We start from the raw sequence: 5,457 nt of genomic DNA, 5'->3' as shown, positions 1-5,457 counted from the left end.
GGTGAGCCTGACAGAAGTTGTGAGAGCCAGAGAGGTAGCCTTCCCCTTTGCCATCTGCAGCATTAATTAATTAATTTTAAAAAAGAATAGAAAACGTTCACGTGTCTGTCAGCAGCCCTGAGAAATCATGTTTGTTCACATGATGGTCTCCAGATGAAATGCATTTTTCCTGCACACTTATGAAAGTCCTTCTCACATTTAAAATGTGAACAATGATCTGCAAGCATGTGGGCTCCATCAAAATACAGGGCTCCCTTCTCCCACATACATGTAGAAAACCTAGAGCTGTGTCTGGTATGTTTTAGGCACTCAATAAATATTTCTGACAAAAAGGGGAAATGTGTAAAGCCATATCTAATTCTCTACCCAGTAGACTAAATATTAATAGATTTTGTATCAGTGACTGAAAAGCAGTCTAAGAACTCTGTTTTTCTTTCTTTCTTTCTTTCTTTTTTCTTTTTTCTTTTTTTTTTTTTTGAGGCAAAGAAGGCAAAGAAAATGTAAATTTAATAGGGAAAGTAAGGAGGAGAAAGCGGCTGTATCCATGTTTAGCTACATTTAAGATTACCGGATTTATACTTAGCAAACGGCAAACACGATTATAGAACATAGTTACTCAAGAGCCTTTTTCTACTCCTTGTTCCTTACAGAGGTGAAATAGACACTCATTTCTCTCACATCCCTTAGAGCTGTGTCTAGTCTTGGGACATATTTTTTACAGGCGGAAATGTACTAACAGGTGACTTGGGAAAGATTACTTTTTATTGGTAGGGAAAAGAAGCAGATAAAAAAAAAACTCTGTCCCATGGCTTCCTGTTTCCTGCCTTTGAAAACAGCTGTGACTCGGGAGATTTTGTCTTTATCTTGTTATAAGGAGGAGAGGACAAAGGAAACTACAGAGCTATCAATCCAGAATCCCAACATTAAAATGCTTTGGTGCCAGCTAGCAGCTATCTATTGATATGTCTGACAAATAAACGCTCTTGGCTAAGAACTATCAGTCTTTTACTCTGTTACTTGTTGCTAAAAATATGAACTAGAAAAAAAACTTTCTTTTAAAGGTTAATGATATGGTTTGGTAAGTACTACTTATAAAAATGGACTTATGAATGTACATTTGAATTTAAATTATATTTCAAAGTAGCATTTCTATGTTTTGATTGTGTGCGTGTATGCATGTATGTGTATGTGTGTATGGTCTGTGTGTGTGTGTGTATGTGTGTGTGGTGTATGTGTATATATGTGTGTGGTGTGTGTGCATATATGTGTGTGTGTATGTGTGTGGTATTTTGTGTATACGTGTGTGTGGTGTGTTTGTGTGTGTGTGGTGTGTATGTGTGTAGTATGTGTGTATGTGTGCATGTGTGGTGTATAGTGTGTGTTACTATTTAGCTTGTTGTTATGTTGACAGTCTTTACCTTCTCTCTCTCTCTTGTTAAACATTACACTGTGGAAAATTGTGCCCAAATGAAGAAACTATGGTTTCAACTGAGTGTTTGCCAACTCTGATTTCCAAGATATGCTTATAGAAATAAAAATTAAAGAAAACAAACTACAGTAAAAATATAAAATTAGCATTAACAAAAATTCTAAATGAATTTACTTTCATGTTTCAAAGTAATCATATTCCAATAAACAGAGCAATACATATATTCTTAAATATGCATTTTTTAAGTAAAGCAAAGTATTCAATTTGCAGACATCATGAAAGACTAGAGTAGTGATAACAAAGTACATTGCACAATTCTCTGCTTGTTTAAAAACAGAAAAGGAACCTTGACGCTATTATTTAAAAGCTGTTTGGAAAGTGCAATAAGAACTTTATGCTTTTCTTTTAAGCTTGCCAAGTGTCAACAGCCTGAGTCATGCATTAAATGGCTTTCATGCACAAGTTGTGGGCCTAACTTGTTCCTGGAATTTTTGAGAAAAAGAAGCAAATATACAACAACAACAAACCATGTGACTAATAATAATCCTAAGAGTTCTCAATAAACTAAAGAAAAAAATTATTAAAACCATGTCTAAGAAATGTTATTCACTGTAACTCCTGTTCCCCTTCTTGTTTTTATCTCACGAGCACTATTTGGTGAGGAAATATTTGCTAAGGTTAAAGAAAGCACTGAACTGTGCCCAGAGTTAAAGAGTTCCTAACTCTACAAAGCTTTTCTTATAGAATGCCACCCAGGCACATACTTGTCAACACAGGCAGAAGGCTTTAATCCATATGCAAGTAGCTCTGTTAAAGACAGACCTACTGACATTCGCTACAGTAAGATCATGCATGCATCCCAGACCTAGTTCTTTACCTGGGTCTGGTTTTCCAAATGCCGGTGACCAGCCAGGTCTGATTCGTTTTCTGTGTAAGCCGTATGCTCATAGGATGGCTGAGATTTTAATTTTTAATTGGTTTTAAGAGTAACAATCGTCACTTTAACAATTTGCACATAGTGCTAATCTGCCTTCTTACCTAGAGAGAACATGTAGGGGAATTCTGTAATTATCAGCTGTCCCTAATGCCATTAATGACTTGTAAACCTTTTATTTTCTAGGCAATTCGGATTATTATTAGGAGCACGCCAGAACAGACTGGTGAGACTTAAATAAGAAAGTTTTCCTTTAATAAAACTTTACCAGAGCTTCTTTTGGGGGGGGGGGGAAGATGGCCCTATCAGAGCAGACTGGTGGATCTGTTCTTTTTTGGTTTGTTTCCCTGTTTATTTTTATGAGGAATGACATTTAACTTCCATGCCAGTGGAGTGATCACTATTGGCTATTCCCAGAGAAGACAAATATATCAAATTTAACCTAAATAACAGTTGCAAGTGCATATGAAGTATAAGAACAAAAGAGATGATGTCTGTCTCCCTGGGGATTTGTTGCTGGGGCTGAACCCAGGGTCTCTTAGGCTAGGCAAGTATTTTACTAGCATAAAAATGCAGCCTCAGCCTACTCCGTAGCTAGTGGCTTGGGAAACAAAAATGAAGATACTTATTTTTTTCAATAATAAAAAATATTTTTAAGTTGCTTCTCTTAAAATTTTGATCTTGCTCTTTCCAGCCAGTGCCGAGCGATGGGGATCTCTTAGGACAACCGGCACAAGCGCCACAAGACCGGGGGTAAGAGAAAACCCTACCACCAGAAGCAGAAGGATGAGCTGGGATGCCTGCTGCCAGCACTAAGATTGGCCCTCGCAGCATACACACAGTCTGAGTTCGAGGAGGCTCTAAGATGTACCGGGCACTGAGTCTGGATGTGGGGAACTTTTCCTGGAGCTCTGAGTGTTGTAACCGCAAAACAAGGATCATTGATGTTGTGTACAATGCAGCCAATAACCAGCTTGTCTGCACCAAGCCCCGGGTGAAGAACTGCATTGTGCTTTTTGACAGCACACCGCACAGGCGAGTCCCAGTCTGCACTGCCCCTGGCCCGCAAGAAGGGGGCCAAACTGACTCCCGAGGAGGAAGAAATTTTAAACAAAAAACAATCAAAGAAAATCCAAAAGAAATATGACGAAAGGAAAAAGAATGCGAAGATCAGCAGTCTTCTGGAGGAGCAGTTCCAGCAGGGCAGGACGGGCTTCTCGCCTGCATTGCCTCAAGACCAGGCCAGTGGGGCAGAGCAGATGGCCACGTATTCGAAGGCAAGGAGCTGTATTGTATCTGCGGAAGATCAAAGCCCGGAAAGGCAAATAAACCATCATTCATAGCTCATGTAATAAAGGTCTTTGCTGTTGTGTTAAAAAAAAAAATCTTTTCAACTGATACAAAATATTTCTGAAACTGGTATGTAGATTAATCAATATTTACAGAAAAATTTGCCAAAATTATTATTGCTAAAAATAAATTTAGCTATATTTCACATTAAGACAATTGGAACTGGGGCATTTAGAGACCGTAAGGTAAAATAAATTATATATGTATACATATATATATATATATATGTAGCTATAAAGCCTGATATATTACTAGCTAGAGCAACTTCTTTCACAGCCCTCCCCAAATAGTTCAGATGCTTATTAAGAGGTAACTTAAACAATTTAAGTTCTACAGTAACTTGAATGATGTCCTTCTAAAGGATGTATTTGTTTGGAACCTATGAATGTGATCTTATTTGGAAAAGAGATACATTAGTAGATATAATTAAGGATCTTGGGACAATATTCTTATTAGGGTAGGTAGTAAGTCCAGTGACACCACCTACATATTAAAACAAAACAAAATGACAAAAAAAAAAAAAAAAAAAAAAAAAACCAAGGAATTAGGCAGAGATTAAAGTTGTCTCCACCAAGGAAAAAAAAAACGACCTGTGGGCATAACTGCTGATACAATGTCTCTCTCCAAATAAAGTAAGCCAAGGGCTCCGGGCTCATTTTGAAAAAACAGAAAACAAGCATGATTACTATCTGTAGAGGTGGGCACATCCCTGAGCACAGCCACTTTAAGAATATCATGCTTCTTCATGTATCATGTGTTCAAAACTGACAAATTCCCAAGTGCAGCACTAAACAATATATGAGATTATAAAGAGCAAAGCTTACTCTATATCATCCAGAAGACTGAGTCAGAGTGACTAAGCAGCTTTATAGAATGTGACCCCATAGGCTGCAGGTTGGACACATCTGAGAGTATAAACTTTGCCCATTATAATCTAACATATGCAGAGTCTGCTGTGAACACGTGATATGGGAAACATGATGTTCAGAAATATGCCTGCCTCCACATGCAAAAATCATTTTCTCTTCCCAACTGAAGATGCATGATTTTCTCTAATGAAAGTCCATACTGACTTTATTTAGAGAGAGGCAGTGCTTGAAAACGTATCCCCAGTGTTCTCATTGCTTGTACAACAAGCAATAAAAAACATTTCTTCTCTCTTGACTTCTGATTGTGCCTGTCACTTTTATGCTAACCATGAAGAGAACCCACTGTGTATGGTTAAAATCTCAAGAGACTGTACACCAGAGCATCACGTGGGCCTAGAAAACTTGGTTGTATTCTTGAAGGTCTAGTTGGATAATTTAGGGACTCTGGGGTAGGAGTTTCTGAAATGAAACCACAAAGCCATGCTATAAGTCAGAAAGGCTTTCTATTGCCCTCAGAACAAAATCCCCAGTCTCCAGAGAGTCCCCAGAGCCCTGATAGTGACGACTGACACTCTCTCAGCCCTTCTGCTCCCACAGCTTCCTCTACGAGAAAGGATGTTAGCTTTTAGAAAGAGTCTTCTATACAGTCTGGGAGCCTGGAGATAAAGAGAAGCTACCAGGATAACCCAGGCAATAAATCCTTTACCCAGTTCCTAGCAGCAGACAGCATTAATGACTGTTACAACAGAGCCGGGGTGTTCAAAGCATCTGATAGCTTTCAAAGCATAGAGAGAAGACAACAACGTCAATGGCTTGAGAAAAATTATCAAAGCAAGGACAAGCAAGTGATTATTCCAGGAGTCCAGATTATGGTC

At 38.3% G+C, this 5,457-nt stretch overlaps 1 pseudogene across 1 annotated transcript; it reads left to right on the top strand.

The window, feature by feature from the left end:
* The first annotated feature begins 3,070 nt into the window (after positions 1-3,070).
* LOC308415537 (small ribosomal subunit protein eS8-like) lies at positions 3,071-3,692 on the top strand (annotated as a pseudogene). The gene has a single exon. The product of its transcript is annotated as a small ribosomal subunit protein eS8-like (transcript).
* Positions 3,693-5,457: the final 1,765 nt, after the last annotated feature.

The sequence above is a fragment of the Micromys minutus genome (genome assembly GCF_963924665.1).
Source record: "Micromys minutus genome assembly, chromosome: 1".
In the NCBI taxonomy this organism is placed as follows: Eukaryota; Metazoa; Chordata; class Mammalia; order Rodentia; family Muridae; genus Micromys; species Micromys minutus.
This window is presented reverse-complemented; position numbering and strand designations above follow the sequence as displayed.